Source organism: Callithrix jacchus, chromosome 10 (assembly GCF_049354715.1).
Source record: "Callithrix jacchus isolate 240 chromosome 10, calJac240_pri, whole genome shotgun sequence".
Lineage (NCBI taxonomy): Eukaryota > Metazoa > Chordata > Mammalia > Primates > Cebidae > Callithrix > Callithrix jacchus.
In genome coordinates, this window is record NC_133511.1 from 2,344,602 (window position 1) to 2,363,254 (window position 18,653).

Here is an 18,653-nt window from a genome sequence, read left to right on the forward strand (position 1 = left end):
CAAGTAACAGAAATACTTCATCATCAACAATCTGGGTGTCCACTCAGAGACCCAATCAAAAAGTCAGCAACTACGCAGATGACAAGTGGATAAACCCACAAAGATGGGAAGAAACCAGCGAAAAAAGGAGGAAAACACCCGAAACCAGAACACCTCGCCGCCTAGAAAGGACCAAAACTCCTCACCAGCAAGGGAGCAAAGCTGGACGGAGAATGACTGTGACGAAATGACGGAATTAGACTTCAGAAGATGGATAATGAGAAACTTTTGTGAGCTAAAAGAACATGTATTAAATCAATGCAAAGAAACTAAGGAACTTAAAAAAAGATATGAGGAAATGATAACAAGAATGGATAACTTAGAGAGGAATATGAATGAATTAAAGGAGCTGAAAAACACAATACGAGAACTTCACGAAGCATGCACATGTTTCAATAGCCGAATTGACCAAGCAGAAGAAAGAATATCTGAAGTCGAAGACCAACTCAATGAAATAAAACGAGAAACCAAGATTAGAGAAAAAAGCACAAAAAGGAATGAACAAAGTCTTCAAGAAATGTGGGACTATGTGAAAAGACCTAATCTACGTTTGATAGGTGTACCAGAAGGGGATACCTAGAAGACCCCATCGCCTCAGCCCAAAAACTCCTGAAACTGATAAGCAACTTCAGCAAAGTCTCAGGATATAAAATCAATGTGCAAAAATCACAAGCATTCGTCTACACCAATAACAGACTTAAAGAAAGCCAAATCAAGAACGAACTGCTATTCACAATTGCTACAAAAAGAATAAAATACCTTGGAATACAACTCACAAGGAACGTAAGGGACCTCTTCAAGGAGAACTACAAACCACTGCTCAACGAAATCAGAGAGGACACAAACAGATGGAGAAACATTCCATGTTCATGGTTAGGAAGAATTAACATCGTGAAAATGGCTATACTGCCCAAAGTAATTTACAGAATCAACGCTATCCCCATCAAGCTACCATCGAGTTTCTTCACAGAACTGGAAAAAAACCACCATGAACTTCATATGGAAGCAAAAGAGAGCCCGCATAGCCAAGTCAATTCTAAGCAAAAAGAACACAGCAGGGGGCATCACACTACCGGATTTCAAACTATACTACAAGGCTACAGTAATCAAAACAGCATGGTACTGGTACCAAAACAGAGGTATAGACCAATGGAACAAAACAGAGGCACCGGAGGCAACACAACACATCTACAACTATACAATCTTTGATAAACCTGACAAAAACAAGCAAGGGGGAAAGGATTCCCTGTTTAACAAATGGTGTTGGGAAAACTGCCTAGCCATGTGCAGAAAGCAGAAACTGGACCCCTTCCTGACACCTTACACTAAAATTAACTCCAGATGGATTAAAGACTTAAACATAAGACCTGGCACCATAAAAACCCTAGAAGGAAATCTAGGCAAAACTATCCAGGACATAGGAGTAGGCAAGGACTTCATGAACAAAACACCAAAAGCATTGGCAACAAAAGCCAAAATAGACAAATGGGACCTAATCAAACTCCACAGCTTCTGCACGGCAAAAGAAACAGTCACTAGAGTGGATCGGCAACCAACAGAATGGGAAAAAATTTTTGCAGTCTACCCATCTGACAAAGGGCTGATATCCAGAATTTACAAAGAACTCAAACGGATTTACAGGAAAAAAACAAACAAGCCCATTCAAAAGTGGGCAAAGGATATGAACAGACACTTTACGAAAGAAAACATATATGAGGCCAACAATCATATGAAAAAATGCTCATCGTCACTGGTCATCAGAGAGATGCAAATCAAAACCACATTGAGATACTATCTCACGCCAGTTAGAATGGCGATCATTAAAAAATCTGGAGACAACAGATGCTGGAGAGGATGTGGAGAAAAAGGAACACTTTTACACTGTTGGTGGGAGTGTAAATTAGTTCAACCATTGTGGAAGACAGTGTGGCGATTCCTCAAGGCCTTAGAAATAGAAATTCCATTTGACCCAGCAATCCCATTACTGGGTATATATCCAAAAGACTATAAATCGTTCTACTATAAGGACACATGCACACGAATGTTCATTGCAGCACTGTTTACAATAGCAAAGACCTGGAATCAACCAAAATGCCCATTGATAATAGACTGGATTGGAAAAATGTGGCACATATACACCATGGAATATTATGCAGCAATCAGAAATGATGACTTTGTGTCGTTTGTAGGGACATGGACGAATCTGGAGAACGTCATCCTCAGCAAACTGACACAAGAACAGAAAATGAAACACCGCATATTCTCACTCATAGGTGGGTGATGAAAAATGAGAACACATGGACACAGAAAGGGGAGTACTAAACACTGGGGTCTATTGGGGGGAAAAGGGGAGGGCCAGAGGGAGGGGGAGGTGGGGAGGGATAGCCTGGGGAGAAATGCCAAATGTGGGTGAAGGGGAGAAAGAAAGAAAAGCACACTGCCATGTGTGTTCCTATGCAACTGTCTTGCATGCTCTGCTCATGTACCCCAAAACCTAAAATCCAATAAAAAATTTAAAAAAAAAATAAAAAATAATAATAATGTCAATAATATTGTGCCATTTTACAGGAGAGAAAATAAAAGCTCACAGAAGTTAAGCAACTTGTCCGAGAAGCTACAAAATGGGGCAGCCAGGCCTTGAACCCAGACAGTCTGACTCAAAAGCCCTAATTAATTTTAACCTAAATCTCCAGGAAAACAAGCAAAATAGGATGTCCAGCCTTCCAGCAAACTAGTTTAAGAAACAAACTGTCTTTCTTTTCTTCTGTTCTTGGAGCGGAGGTGGGGTTGGGGGGATAAACAATTATGCATGCACATGATTTAAACAAAAATTCAAAGCATCCAATGACTTCACAACAAAAAACTGGTTTCCCTCCCACCCCATTGCCAGATCCCAGTGATCTTGCCTGAGGCAACCTCTTTGATTCATCACTTGTGTGCCTTTCAAGATATGCTCTGCATGACCTGACACACCTGGACACATACACGGCCTTTCTCACTCACGTGAACGTGAGCCCATTTTCCCTTCAGACCTGGCCCTAGCCCTTACCACCCTGCACTGATCCCCCATCAGTCCATAGAGGCGGCCTCATGGGTTATAGTGTGGGATGCCCTGCAACTCCCTGGCCACCCCATGCTGCTGCGCACACAGCTTGTGGAGGCAAGCCACCTCACACTCCTGGCAGCGCTTCTGCAAGACACCTCCCAGAGGTGGGATCACCCCACCTGGGTGTGGATGATTATGACCTTGACAGAGACAAGGGTCATTTCTTATCTACCAGCCTTGGACAGGGCACAAGATGTCTAGCACCACCAGTGCCCAGATCTTGAGTGGGGAGTGGAGGGACCCACAGTAGGGAAGGACAGCCCTAAGAAACTGGAAGTGAAACCAAAGAAAGCTGTGGGCAAGTGCAGGAGGCTCCTTGGAGTGAGGGACCTGTCAGTATAGTGGCTTCTGCAGAAATAAGAGCCAGGAGCCCCTCTCTCTCTGATAATCCTGGGGTGACAGTCCTGTCTCCCACAACCCCCAGCCCTCTAGACTTTAGCTTTACATTGGGCCAGAGCCTGGCAGGTGGCAGAAGTTTCCCCATGTCCCAACTGAAATGAACAGTTACATGGCACCATTATATCAGGCCACACTGGTGCCAACCTCCCTTGGGCCATACAGGGGCTTAAGTTCATTTATTTTTTGAGATGGAGTGTTGCTCCCGTTGGCCAGGCTGGAGTGCAGTGGCACAATTTTGGCTCACTGCAACCTCTGGCTCCCAGGTTCAAGCAATTGTCATGCCTCAGCCTCCCCAGTAGCTAGGATTACAGGCATGCACCACCATGCCTGGCTAAGTTTTGTATTTTTAGTAGAGATGGGGTTTCACTGTGTCAGCCAGGCTTGTCTTGAACTCCTGACAATAAGTGATCTGCCTGCCTTGGCCTCCCAAAGTGCTAAGATTACAGGCATGAGCCACTGGGCCTGCGGCTTTAATTTTTCTAAAAAAATTTATTTTTAATGTATTGTAGGTGTGTACCTGTGAGTTTCTGACATGCCTATATTACATAGTGGTGAAGCCTGGGTAGTTCATTGTTGTGAGTTATCAGAATCCTGTGTTCAAGAGGACACGGTAGAGTTTTTTTCCATGAAAAGCAAATTTGGGGGCCAGGCATGGTGGCTCGCGGCTGTAATCCCAGGGCTTTGGGAGGCTGAGGTGGGTGGCAGATCATGAGGTCAGGAGTTAGAGACCAGCTTGGCCAACATGGTGAAACCCTGCCTCAACTGTCATCAATTAGCTAGGTATGGTGGCAGGCGCCTGTAGTCCCAGCTACTTGGGAGGCTGAGGCAGGAAAATCGCTTGAACCCAGGAGACAGAGGTTGCTGTGAGCCGAGATGTTACCACTGCACTCCAGCATAGGTGACAGAGTGAGATTCCATCTTAAAAAAGAAAAGAAAAAGAAAATTTGAATTTGGAATGTTGCTGATTACAGATATTTTTAGAGAATTCAAAACAGTAAATATGGATGATGGAATCAATAGTTATGATGAAAATCTGCTGAACGTTTCCAATCCACAAGAAAATTTAGTTAGTAGTCTTATGTGCAGCATTTTAAGAGAGTAACCAGAATCCTGACTGACAGCATCACATCAGGACCACCAGACTTATATAAATTTCATATAATCCTCTGAATACATTAATAACTTTTTTTGTTATTCTTTTTTGAGATGAAGTCTTGTTCTGTTGCCTAGGCTGGAGTGCAATGGCACAATCTCAGCTCACTACAACCTCCACCTCCTGGGTTCAAGAAATTCTCCTGTCTCAGCCTCCTGAGTAGCTGGGACTGCAGGCATATGCCACCACGCCAGGCTGATTTTTGTACTTCTTTTCTTTTTTTGATGGAGTTTCACTCTCGTTGCCCAGGCTGGAGTGCAATGGGTGTGATCTCAGACCACTGCAACCTCTGCCTCTTGGGATCAAGTGATTCTCCTGTTTAAACTTCTTGCGTAGCTGGGATTACAGGTGCCTGATACCACACCAGCCTAATTTTTTAATGTTAGTAGAGACGGGGTTTCACCACATTGGTCAGGCTGGTCTTGAACTCCTGATCTCATTTGATCCACTTGTCTCTGTCTCCCAACATGCTGGGATTACAGGCGTGAGTGACCATGCCCAGACATCAATAACACATTTATACAAATATAACTTTGGCAGATATTTAGCCTAACAATCAAAATTACAAGTCATAACATATTCAATTTGCACAAATGTATATAATTTTTTGAACATGTATATCAACAACATACCCAAAAATATAACTGAGATGAGATCTAATGTCATCTCATTTGACAATGCCCTCCCACGCAGCATCACCACATTTGACAATGCCCACCCACAATCTACCAACTAAATCGAATCATTTAATATTTTGACAAGATGAGAAATACATTCTTTATACTCCCTGAGGGACCCAGCTGAAAAATCCCAAGGTTAATTTTAAGCCAAAAAGACTTGATTTAGGATTTTGATGCTGGAGAAACCCATCAAAGATGTCAAGTTTCAAAAGACTTGATCAAAACAAAATCACAGGTCACTATTAGAAGAATATTCATTTAACCAGAGACTTCAAAGGCAATATAGAAACTTTCATGGATATAAAAACCTTAACCCTTTTAATACATGTGTGTATTTGTGTATGTGTGTGTGTGCGTGCGTGTGTGTGTGTGCGTGTGTGTAGAGTCTTGCTCTGTCACCAGGCTGGAGTGCAGTGGCATGACCTCAGCTCACTGCAACCTCTGCATCCCTGATTCAAGCAATTCTCCTTTCTGAGCCTCCCAAGTAGTTAGACCCACAGGTGTGTGCCACCATGCCCAGCTAATTTTTGTATTTTTAGTAGAGATGGGGTTTCACCATGTTGGCCAGGATGGTCTCAATCTCTCGACCTCGTGATCCACCCACCTCAGCCTCCCAAAGTGCTGGGATTACAGGTGTCAGACACTGCACCCGGTGAAACCTTATTCCCTTTAAAGCTCAGTTTTGCTAAGTAATCAAAAAGGGTCCTTGAATTTCATCAGAAAAAGGAAGAATGTGTACAGGATAATGGGTGTACACACATAATGACTTTGGTCATATCTCCATGATTACACATTAGAATGGCATCTTTAGTGACCAGAATGCCAGTGTTATAGAAGGTATAGGAGGCACTCTTGGACTTGACACAAAAACATTGTTGTGCAGAAATGTCAATGATTGTATTAAAATTATTCTCCATGGGCCGGAGAACACATAGCATGGCCTTTAGAATGAGATGGGCTTTGATTAGATGCAAGGTCTCAACACTTACTAGCTGAATCACATTAGACAAAGTGCTTCACCATTCTGAGACTCAGTTTTTTTGGTTTGTTTTTTGAAATGGAGTTTTGCTCTTGTTGCCCAGGCTGGAGTGCAATGGCATGATCTCAGCTCACTACAACCTCCGCCTCCCAGGTTTAAGTGATTCTCCTGCCTCAGCCTCTCGAGTAGCCGGAATTACAGGGATATACCTCCACGCCCAGACAATTTTGTATTTTTAGTAGATACAAGGTTTCTCCTTGTTGGTCAGGCTGGTCTCTAACTCCTGACCTCAGGTGATCTGCCCACCTCAGCATCCCAAAGTGCTGAGATTACAGGCATGAACCATCATGCCCGGCCTAAATAACATGTTTTTAAAAGTCACATTGTTCTACAATATCCATTTCTCTCACATATTTAGGAAATTGTGGTTTTTTTGTTTGTTTTTTTTTTTTTAACATGCTGACATATGGGAAACAGTATGCAAAATGTGCATGAATGTTTTAGACACAGTTTGAAGTTTACAAGAGGTTTTGTGCTGAGGAGACTGCTTGCTACAAGCTCCCAAAGCTCATCTTCCCTCAGCAGAGGCCATGAGGTGAGAAGCCTTGGGGAGCACCAGAATCTTGGGCTTTTAGCATAGAGTGTTCAGGTCTTTATAGTTTGAACCCATGGCACAGAGAGGTCACAGGTCTCTGGTTTCCTGTGACCTTTGCCTTCCTTGCCAAAAGAAAATGTGACCCTTCAAAGCAAGAAACTTGAGGGCAAGGGTTACCCCAGCCCTGGCATCTGCCCAGAGCTTTACAAGAAAGGAATAATGATCCTCTGGCTACTTCACAGGGCTGGCACAGGCAGTCACTGCCCTGTGTGGATCACCCAGCTGTGTTGGGCAACCTGAATACCATCTGTGGAAATGCAAGGAGGAAATACAAGTCTTTACATGAGCTCTGAGAAGGCAGATGCAGCAGAAACCTCCAGGAGGTAACTACCCAGTCTTGTACCTATGGTGGAGGGAGAGCATGTTGGTGATCAAGTGTACTTACACTCTACGGTCACCAGGTGGCACTATGACCTCTTCTGTGGCTCTGCAAACGAAGATCTGGAAGGAGTTCATCACATCTAATGTTTAACAAGCCCCTACTATTTGCCAAATCACTCACCCCTGGCAACAACCTAAGGAGCTGGGGATTCTTATTATCTATCTCGTATAGAGAAGGCCATGGAGACATAAAGACATGAATTATCTTGCCTAGATCACTCAGCTAGTAAGTGGTGGAGGCTGAATAGAACCTAACAGTGGCTGCAGAGCCCATATGCGTTGATTGAGCAAGTGTGTACTGAGCACCAGCCATGTCCAAGGCCTTGTGTGGTTAAATACAGTTATGATTAATAATATAGCAATGACAAATCACTGACACTTTGTAGACATAAGATTTTCCCTTTTGTAGGTTTCAGGCACAGAACTATATATCCAATATCAGTGAAATTGATCCCACTAGTTATGACAGAAATAATGATGCATTTAAATGAGTTGGGTGTTTTAGAATCCTTGACAGAAACTGAATGAGGAATGAAATTCTTTCCATTTCACACGAAAGGAAACTGAGGTGAAGAGGGGTAAAAAAGTTTTGCATGGCCTGAAGTAGAAATCCAAAGTACAGGAGTTTGAACTTGGTTCTGACCTTTTCTGAGGCCCCCATGCTCCTGACCACCACAGGCTCAAGCATCGCCTTGTTTTTCCACTCATTCAAGAGACTTTTTAAAAAGTTAATTATCTAATAGATTGGCCCTCATCATGAGTTTCTGTTCCTATTCTGCAGGTGGTGAAGCCCTCTATTGTCCTGACCCCACAGCTCCTGTCCCATGACCAGGGCCAGCTCACCAAGGAGCTGCAGCAGCACTTAAAGTCAGTGCCATCCCCCATGCGAGTACCTGAGGAAGGTGAGTGAGCGCACACAGATGGGGCCCTGTACCCTTGAACAGTTCCTGGGTCTCTGCTGCCCCACGTCTCACAGGTGATCATGCTGGGGGAAGTGTAGGCAGTCACAGTACTGGCTTTTTCCTTTCATGTAAGTGGCTTAGAGATAGGGTGGAGTCCTTGTCTTATTTGGATAAAACCCACTGCCTTGGTCAGAAACTCAAAAAGAATCATTGCTGGCATGTTAACCTAAAGAAAAACAACCAGACAAGTGCCCAGTGGTACTTCAAAAGGCTATTTATTATCCTACAAAATTTAGGCAGGAGTTGTGGCTCATGCCTGTAATCCCAGAACTTTGGGAGGCTGAGTCGAGTGGATCACGTGAGGTCAGGAGTTCAGGACCAGCCTGACGAACATAGAGAAACTTTGTCTCTACTAAAAACACAAAATTAGCAGGGCAAGGTGGCACATGGCTGTAGTCTCAGCTAGTTGGGAGGCTGAGGCAGGAGAATCGGTTGGACCTGGGAGTCAGAAATTGAAGTGAGCCGAGATTGCACCACAGTACTCCAGCCTGGGTGACAGAGAGAGACTGTGTCTTTAAAAAAGAAAAAAAAAATTATTTTGCAAAATTTGAAACAGAAATCAAAATCAGCAGCTTCTAAACTATTTTTAACATGATTCATAATTAGAAATGCATTTTATATTACATATATAGTTCTATATTTTTAATAAAATTTTAAAATCCCATTTATTTTACAACATGTTATACTTTTTAATTCTCCTTCATTTGTTTTGAATGCTCTGTGCAATCTACAAAAAGTCCAACAGTAATAATTAAATTATTCATTAAATTAAACATTATCTTGGCATTTAAAATGATTTCATAAGATCTTTTGTTTCTGAGATTATATGTGTATGTGTGTGTGTGTGTGTATATATATATGTACACGATCTTGGCTCACTGCAGCCCCCACCTCTCAGGTTCAAGCATTTCTTTTGCCTCAGCCTCTCAAGTAGCTGGTACTACAGGTGCATGCACCACGCTTGGTTACTTTTTGTATTTTTAGTAGAGACAGGGGTTTCACTATATTGGCCAAGCTGGTCTCAAACTCCTGATTTTGTGATCCACCTGCCTTAGACTCCCAAAGTTCTGGGAGTACAGGTGTGAGCCATCGTGGTGAGCCCGAGATGAAAAAATTTTTAGCAATCACTATTAAGAGAAAAACACTGGATATGAAAGAATATTCATAGTTTAATCCTATCTGTTTAAATAAAGATTGAAAAAATACATATACAAATGTTTACTTTTTTTGGTAATACTTTGCCACATTGTCTGAATACTGACAATCAATATGCATTATGAAGTTCCATGGCTAATATAAAGTACTCACTGTGTGTGCCAGGCCCTGGACTCAATGCTCTACATGCATTTTGATTTCGTTTCATTCTCTCCACAACCTGAAGCAGTATAACCAACCCATTTTCCAGAGTTGAAACTAAGGCTCAGACTGAAAGTTAAATGCCTGAGGTTGCAGTTAATAAGAGGCAGAGCTGGAACTGAAACTTACATGTGCCTTTCAACCAGTTTATGTTCTGACGGTAGGCTAGTCTGCTTCACAGAGCACGGAATAGATGGTGAGTACCTGCTACGATGGACCAGGTATCATTGTAGGTAATAAGCAGCATCCAAAAATGAAAATTTACAACACCGAAGACTTTTTCTGATCATGCTGCACATCCTCCATGGCTCTCCTGGGCTCTGTGTTCCACATCCCCTCATCTGCCACCAAAATAAAGAAGCAGCCTCTACATGGGACCTATCAGCGGCTCTAAGAGATGAGGGAAAGGGTGGCCAGTCTCAACGGCTTCCAACTCTTTTGCCTTGAGGTGACACATTTCACTTCCACTCACATCTCCTGAGTCAAAGCAATCCCATAATTACCTCCACCTTCAAGAGGCCCGGAGGAGAACCTGAAATACTTGGACTCCATTAGGGCCACCATATGGTGTCAGCCTGTGTGGGAGACTGTGGAGGGGCAGAGGAGGAGAGTGGGGAATTGATGGGAAATGACAGCAGGATGGAGTCACCTCAGATTTGCTTTATCCTCAACCAGGTGGAGTTTGTCGCAGAGCTGTACAAAATCAGCAGCAGCAAACAGGGTAAACTTCAGAAAAAGCAGTTTGTTCAGCTATGACCAATATGAACTCAGAATCAGCTGAGTGACACTGAGTTAGTAAATCTCTGACTGCCTCACTTACCTTATATGACAATGGAGAAAATGGGAGCATTGAGAGTTGATTTGGAAGGATATCAGGAGTGTGAGCATTCAGGATTTTAGTTCCTTTAAGTTAAATCCAGGCACTATCTTTCCTGCAAGACTCCTGTTTCTTTCAGATTGCACGAGAGAGTGCTCAGATTAGGGCTGGAGGTCATAAAATATTGGCTCCCACACAAACAGTTCCCCATCTCATGCACACATTCTGTGCATTTTCCTGTGCTAAACACGGTCCCAAAAAATCGTGGGGCCTGATTCTTCCTCTTTGTTCCAGTGACCCTGGGTGACTTAAGTGCTCATTTAATAACCAGGACACAGAGGTCTTAGAGTGATGCCCCGTGAGGCCCCAGATGCCAGCCGCTGCCCTGTCAAAGTATGAGGCAAGGGACAGGGCATCATCTATGGGGCAGTGGTCAGCCAGGCTTGGTGACTCTACTTGGTGGACAGATGATCCTATACCTGCCACCTCTGATGGATCCACTGCCTCTGTGGCTGTTTGTCCTGTTGATGCTCCAGTGGCTGCCTCAGCATCCCAGCCTAGGCCCAGTGCCACTGAAGACAGACCTGGCCCCTGGGGACCCAGGAGTCCTACAGGACTCACTCAGCTGTCCCCAGGAGTCCCCAGACCTTCATTCTTATCAAGGACCTAGGAGCCCTAACCCCTGGCCCTCCATCATCAGCCATAAATGATGATTTGCTGCTGTTATCATCAACATTGCCTTTAGTGGCCAAGGACCTTCCAAGGTGCCAGCTTTGGAAGGAAAGATGTCCCTGGGAGGTGATGACACTCAGTACACAGGTGCTAAACAGATTGCTTATTCCTGTCCTCAGACAGTCTTTGACACAGACATTGACACTCCCATTGTGTGGAAGGAAACCAGCCCAGCGTCACACAGCTCGCCTCAAATCTAAGGTGCCTGGCCTTGCCTCCATGAAGAAACTGCCTGCAAGGGAGGTCGACCCTAACTTTCGGGAGTCTTTCCTGGGCTGCATGAATCACCTCCCCAGTTGGAGGCCCCAACTTCTGCTCACATCTCCTTCCTTACCCTATCTCTGCTTGGGCTATGATCAAGGTGACCCCAGCAACCCTTCATGGACATCATTGTACACTTTGCCATTCACTTTTGAGCTAATCTGACTTCAACATCCACTTACTCGGTCTCTCCTTTTACAACCAAGACAACCCAAATCTGGGGCTCTTTATGCAGGTGAGAGCATATGAATAGAATTAAATGCCATAGTTGTGTTATCCCTGTTTTGGTTTTGTTTTCCTTGTGTCTCAGGGTTGTTTTTCTATTTATAATAAAGGCATCGGCTTTCCATTTGTAGCATGAATAAAATATTTGCAGTTTACAATAACTTTATTTCATAGTAAATTGTAACGAAATTTAAAGCAGCAATTTTCAGCTGCAAGAGGCCCGAGGACATCTGAGCACACTCTGTGTGATTAGGCAGAAGCAGGCCTTTTGGACATTTAGCTGAGGATGGGTCCAGGAAAGATAATGGACAGTAGGGGTCTGACCTGGTCACCAGACCCCTGGGTCCTGCTCATCAGCTTGGCACTCCCTAGCCATCACTCATGATGCTGCCGATCCCTCTGGGTATTGTGGCCAAATCCCCCCAGAAGAGAGGTTGAATAACCTTGTCTCTCAAAATGCACAGATTCCTTGGACATCCCTGGGAGCTCAACCATGAGAGTCAACTTGGTTTTCTCCCCCTCATTAGGATTCAGAATTAAAAGTCCACCTTCACAGGCAGTAAGATAATATAGATAAGTGACACCATCACCTTGTTTCAGATGTTAACATGTCTAGGTGTGTTAGAGGTGATTTGAGACCACACAACCTTGTGCCACATAGAATTCCCTGGCCAGAGGGAGCCATTTGATTGCCATGTTATGATCTTCTCACTGAGTGTAAAGCCAGTCTTGTTTTACTTTGAATTCTTTCTTCTACTCATATTTTATAAAAGCACTTTGAATTTCCAAGCATATAATAATTTTTGATTAGCTTTTAATCATTGACTTCTAGCACAATTCTGTGATCAGAAACCTGATGTGTGATTGGATTTGTCTGAAATACATTGAGATTTGCTTGAAGAACAAAATAAGTTGGATTAATTTTTGTAAATGTACCATGCATGCTTAAACCAGTGTAGCTCAACATTTGTTGGCAAGATACAGGATGATAGATGGATCACTGAATGGATGTGACAGAGATGGTTTACTATTGGGACTTTCCTCATCCTTCTGATGTTTTGTTGCTTAGAATATGAATGGCTGAGAGGGGGCTGTGGAGCCTCCCACTCTGCTTGTGTGTGAGTTTCTTCCTGCCATCCTGCCACCATTTGTTTCTTATGTTTTGCAGCCAAGACTGACCATGAGAAACCCTGGGAGCTCAGGAAGGAAGAAGCCGCCCAGAAGCAGGGACAGGGAGCTGGTGGGGAAGACCAGAAATCTGGTCTGTGAAGGTTCCAGAGAGCCTTGGGAGGCACATGGGGGTGCTGAGATGGGGTAGGGGCATTGGAGGAAGTGAGTGCTCCTTGGAGTCCACTGTGAGGTACCACGTTCTGGGGCTAGGATTGGTGGAGGGGGAGTATAAAGCCCTAGGGTTGCTTAGGCAGTGCCCAGACAGGAGAAGGTGTGGCAGAAACCAGAGCCCTGGTCTCCATCTAATTGCTCCTGAGCTTCCTGCTTTCTGGCCCTGAGTGTCCTATGGCTTCCCTAATAGACTTTCTCCCTGACTTGTAGCTGAACCTCCCACATGCCTTTGAAGATTTCGTTTGAAAGAGATCCTTTCCCAGACCCCCTCCTCCAGGTGCCCAATATCCCCCCCTTCCCTTCCCTCCCCTTCTCCTGTCCCCCTCCCCAACTCAGATCCCACCACATCCCCAACCTCTTCCCTCCCCCAGCCCTAAGCCACACCCACTTCTGTACTGGTCACCTCAGGGCACCCTGAGAGGACCAGGACCTGGGGGGTGCCATGGCTGCTCTTTTGGCTCCTCCTGGGATTTCCCAGCCATCAATCCACCCATAGGAATAGACACTGGACCCGTGGGGTTTCTTCTTTGTTATTGGGCTGTGTCATGTGGCAAATTACACAGTGCAGGCCTGTAATTTCAGTGCTTTGGGGGGTTAAGGTGGGCAGGTCACCTGAGTCCAGGAGTTTAAGACTAGCCTGAACATCAGAGACAAACCCCATCTCTACAAAAGATTCCAGAAAAGATTAGTTGGATGCCCATTGCACTCTTATCTCAAACAGAATAAACCAAAACAAAGTGAAATGTCATTTGAGTTTTGTGTCATCTGGTTTGATGACTTTTTAGGAACCTCTGAGTCATCCGCCAAGGTGGGTGGATCACCTGAGGTCAGGAGTTCAAGACCAGTCTGGCCAACATGGTGGGACCCTGTCTCTACTAAAAACACAAAAATTTGCCGGGCATGGTGGTGGGTGCCTGTAACCCCAGCTACTTGAGAGGCTGAGGCAAGAGAATCGCTTGAACCTGGGAGGTGGAGGTTCCAGTGAGTCAAGATCGCACCACTGCACTCCAGCCTCGTTGACAGAGCAAGGCTCTGTCTCAAAAAAAAAAAAAAAGAATATTCTGCATATTAGCTTCTCTTGAACAACTTCAAAAGTGTTTTAAATGAACACATCTTTATGTTATGCCATGATCAGCAATAAAATACATTAAAACAATTAACATTTAAACATATAAATAACTATATACAAGAAACTTATACTTAAAGGCATTTATTATCAAACATTGAAAAAAAAAAGTAACATCTCCAATCAATTGTAACAGCTATAACTGAGGACAGACTTTATTTCAGGAACATATATGTAATCATTTTTCATCCTAACATTCATCTGTCAAAGTAGGTTTGTTTGATGTTTGTTTTTTGAGACAGGATCTCTCTCTACCACTCAGGCTGGAGTAGAGTGGCACCATCATGGCTCACCCCACAGTGGCCTCAGCCTCCTGGGATCAAGTGATCCTCACACCTCAACCTCCCAAGAAGCTGGAACTGGAGGCATGCACCACCATGCCCGGTTAATTTTTGTATTTTTTTGAGAGACGGTTTTGCCCTGTTGCCCAAGCTGGTCTGAAAGTCCTGAGCTGAAGAGATCTGCCAGGTATCAGCCTCCCAAAGTGCTGGGATTACAGGTGAGCCAACCCCTAAGTAGGTGTAAAAATTCCGATTTAACATAAGAAATTGAGGCACCATGAACATAAGGCCACAAGTTTAAGAACTGGGAGAGCCAGAAGCCTCCCCCCACTGCCCAATCCCTTAGATTTGAGCTCAGTTTACCAAACCAAGGGGTCAGGGAGGGCTAACTTAGTGTTAGCTGGCAGGCTGGTGTAAGTTTGCAGAATTTTCACCGATTTATGAGAAAATGGGAGAAAGTAAGGACACAAAATAAACTTTTTTTTTTTTTGAGATGAAGTTTTGCTCTTGTAGCCCAGCTGGAGTAAAATAGCACCATCTGTGCTTACTGCAACCTTTGCCTCCCGGATTCAAGTGATTCGCCTGCCTCTGCCTTTGGAGTGGCTTGGATTACAGGTGCATATCACCACGCCTAGTCAATTTTATATTTTTAGTAGTGACAGGGTTTCACCATGTTAGCCAAGCTGGTCTGAAAGTAAACTTTTCAATATAACTAAATGATTCCATTTAAAGATCTTTTATTCTGGCTGGGTGCAGTGGCTCATGCCTGTAATACTAGCACTCTGGGAGGCCGAGGCGGGTAGATCACGAGGTCAAGCGATCAAGACCATCCTGGCCAACATGGTGAAACCCCATCTCTACTACAAATACAAAAATTAGCTGGGTGTGGTGGTGCGCCTGTAGTCCCAGGTACTTAGGATGCTGAGGCAGAAGAATCACTAGATCCAAGGGGGCGGAGGTTGCAGTGAGCCAAGATTGATCGTCCCACTGCACTCCAGACTGGTGAAAGAGCAAGACTCCAACTCAAAAAAATAAAAAATAAAATTTATTCTGAGAGATTCTGTTCTTTCCAACTGTTTGAGTGTAAATATCCTTTTGTTAAATGAAATGATGGTGACAGGAGACAGTGGTGTGATGTTTGTATTTATTGGCTGTACCTGGTAGAAATAAAAAATCAGGCCAGGCACGGTAGCTCATGAAGTCAAGAGATCGAGACCATCCTGGCCAACATGGTGAAACCCTGTCTCTACTAAAAATACAATAATTAGCTAGGCTTGGTGGCATGTACCTATAATCCCCGCTACTCAGGAAGCTGACACAGGAGAATCACTTGAACCCAAGAGGCAGAGCCTGCAGTGAGCTGAGATCATGCCACTGCACTCCCGCCTGGCGACAGAGCGAGACTCTGTCTCAAAAAAATTAAATAAATCTGCGTTTCTATTGTAGCCTCCTTATTTTGGGAAAATATTTCTAATCTAAAAGTCTGGCCCTTTACATCATTATGGCCCCAAAATAATAGGCGACTTTACACACAGATAACACATGCCCCTCCAGATTCTCTCTTTAACCTCTACCTTATTCTGTTTAAATCAGGACATATGGGGATTGTGAAATGAGAATCAAATTGAGTATAAGCAATCCAAAACCATGTGCTGACACTGGATCCTGGAAGAGGACTTTCTTCAGAATCTTTTTCATCTGTTAACTTTTCTCTGGGCTCAAACTTTTTTTTTCCTTTTCTTTTTTTTCGAGACGGAGTTTCATTCTTGTTGACAAGGCTGGAGTGCAGTGGTGCGATCTCGGCTCATCACAACCTCCGTCTTCCGGGTTCAAGCAATTCTCCTGTCTAAGCCTCCCGAGTAGCTGGGATTACAGGCATGCACCACCATGCCCACCCACCTAATTTTATATTTTTAGTAAAAACTGGGTTTCTCCATGTTGGTCAGGCTGGTCTCGAACTCTCAACTTCAGGTTATCCACCTGCCTCGGCTCCCCAAAGTGCTGGTATTATAGGCATGAGCCACCGCACCAGGCCTGGGCTCAAACTTTCTTTTCCTAAGAGTCACATCTTCGAGTAGTACTGCTACATGGAAATCACTACTCAAAATAAACTAACTTGAGGTGTCCAATAATCATCTTTCACTTAAAGTCTCTTTCAACTAGACAAAATAAAAATTTTCAATGTTTTGTCTACCTACATCCAAAAGAAAATTAGTCTATATATGTATATGTGATTGTATATGTATATATACATATGCGATTTTGATCAGACTGTTTCTAAAGTATTCCAAAATAAGTTGACCTGTAAATTCATTTATTCAATGAGTAGCTTATAAATTACTTGATTTTTGCAAGTAGTTTATAAACAGGCTGATCAAACCGAATAAATTTCTTAAAATAATTTCCCTGTACAGATGGCAAGTAAGTCGTTTACTCTTCTTATTAGCATATCTTTTTACCTATCCTTTAACAAGCATCTAAGTTAAACTGTTTTATGTCCACAGCTTACACACTGAAACAATACTTTCAGTCACAACATATTAAATTTACATTTAAAACTATAAAGAGATCCAGTTACCTTTAGTCTTACATGTACTTATATATACTTTCAATATACTTCTTGACGTTTTATAATGCACAGTCAGCTCTTGTAGGATATATAACTATGAGAATATTTAGAGTGTATGCTTATGAAATGGTTCAAAACTGTCTTTTTTAAAGAAAGCCAATCTTAAGAACTTAAGCATACAGTAAAGTACTCCTTCCATGCCCCAATCTTAAAAGATCCATTTATTTTAGACTACTTGTTTCAAAAAAAATCTAAAATTGATCATAATTCTGCTTAAATTCCATATTAACCTAGGATTAAAAGTTATTTTTAGTTCTTATTTCTTAAATACTTGAAATGTGCTGCTGCATGTTTTCTTTATATATTTATTCATTCAACTAACTTCAAGTGGAAGGTACTTACGAGTTTAAAAGTCCTTTCCCAAAGTGGAAATAACATAAAAATTTTGTATAAAAGACAATGTTTCTCAAAGGGTATCCGAGAGTCTAAGCAGACTAGTAGCTTGGTTCAGAATAACCACCAACAACATATGTGAGCTTTTTGTCACATCTATGTATTGTCCCTGTAAACTAATACTTACATTTTAAATGCATTTCAAAACGTTTCATTTGGCCATGTGATAATTATTTCCCCTGTAAAAAGCTAGAGGATTTTAGTTTAAGAGCAAATGAGACAGGTCCATGAGAAGGCTAAGTGGAAAGATCTGCACCCTGAAATTTGTAGCCAATAACAAAACAAACTCCAACGCTACCTTGTTCATGTAATCAACAATATGTGAGTCGAAATAAACTAGTGAGCTATACATTTCTGTCTACGTACCAATTTACCAATCAACAGGAGGGGAAGAAATTGCTCAAATGTGACTACTGCTAACAAACATGTTAATAAACATCTAAATATTAGACACAGTCTCTATTAAAATTATAACCTATCAATTCTGGAATCATTCCTTCGACTTGTGTTCCGTTTTTAATCCCCCCCAAATAACAAACAAACACACAAAAAAACAGCAGTCAGCTTTAAAATGTAAATTCCTCCCTTTTTCAAAGTAACTTGCATCCAAATTTTAATGCGTTAAAATAAAATGTTGATTATTCTAATCAACAACAACGTTTAAGTCATCCCAATGCCTAAAACACCACCAAACACATAACATACTTGTCCTTTACTCCGATGAAGCTTAATCAGACCCAAACGCACACCATTTCCCTCTCCTGGCACACTGAAATATATACGAGGGGAAATCAAAGAAATCAGATATGTTAAGTGTCGGTATCTTCTTCCAGAGTAGGGTCAAATTCGTGTTTGCCTGCAAATGTCACTGTCCCAGGAAGTCTGCAAATTCTCACTAGCTCTGGAGTACAAAGAGGCCTGACCACGGAAACACCTGTCCTGGCACGAGGAAGACCCCGAGTCGGCACCAGCCCCAAAGCCTCGTCTGCAGCGATGAGGGGCAAGAGGTGGCCGCTGGCCTCGCAGGTGCGGGACAGGGTCCCATACCCCCGGCCCACCTCCCGAGAACCAGGAAACCTGTCAGGCGGGCTGGGATCCACCCTCCTCAGACCCTGGCGCTCCAGCCCAGCGCGGCCCC

General features: G+C 43.2%; 1 protein-coding gene across 20 annotated transcripts in view; it reads right to left on the minus strand.

Annotated features, from left to right (window-relative positions):
- Window positions 1-18,653, minus strand: part of LOC144578020 (uncharacterized) — a 63,990-nt gene that overhangs the window by 44,969 nt on the left and 368 nt on the right. The window lies entirely within an intron of this gene.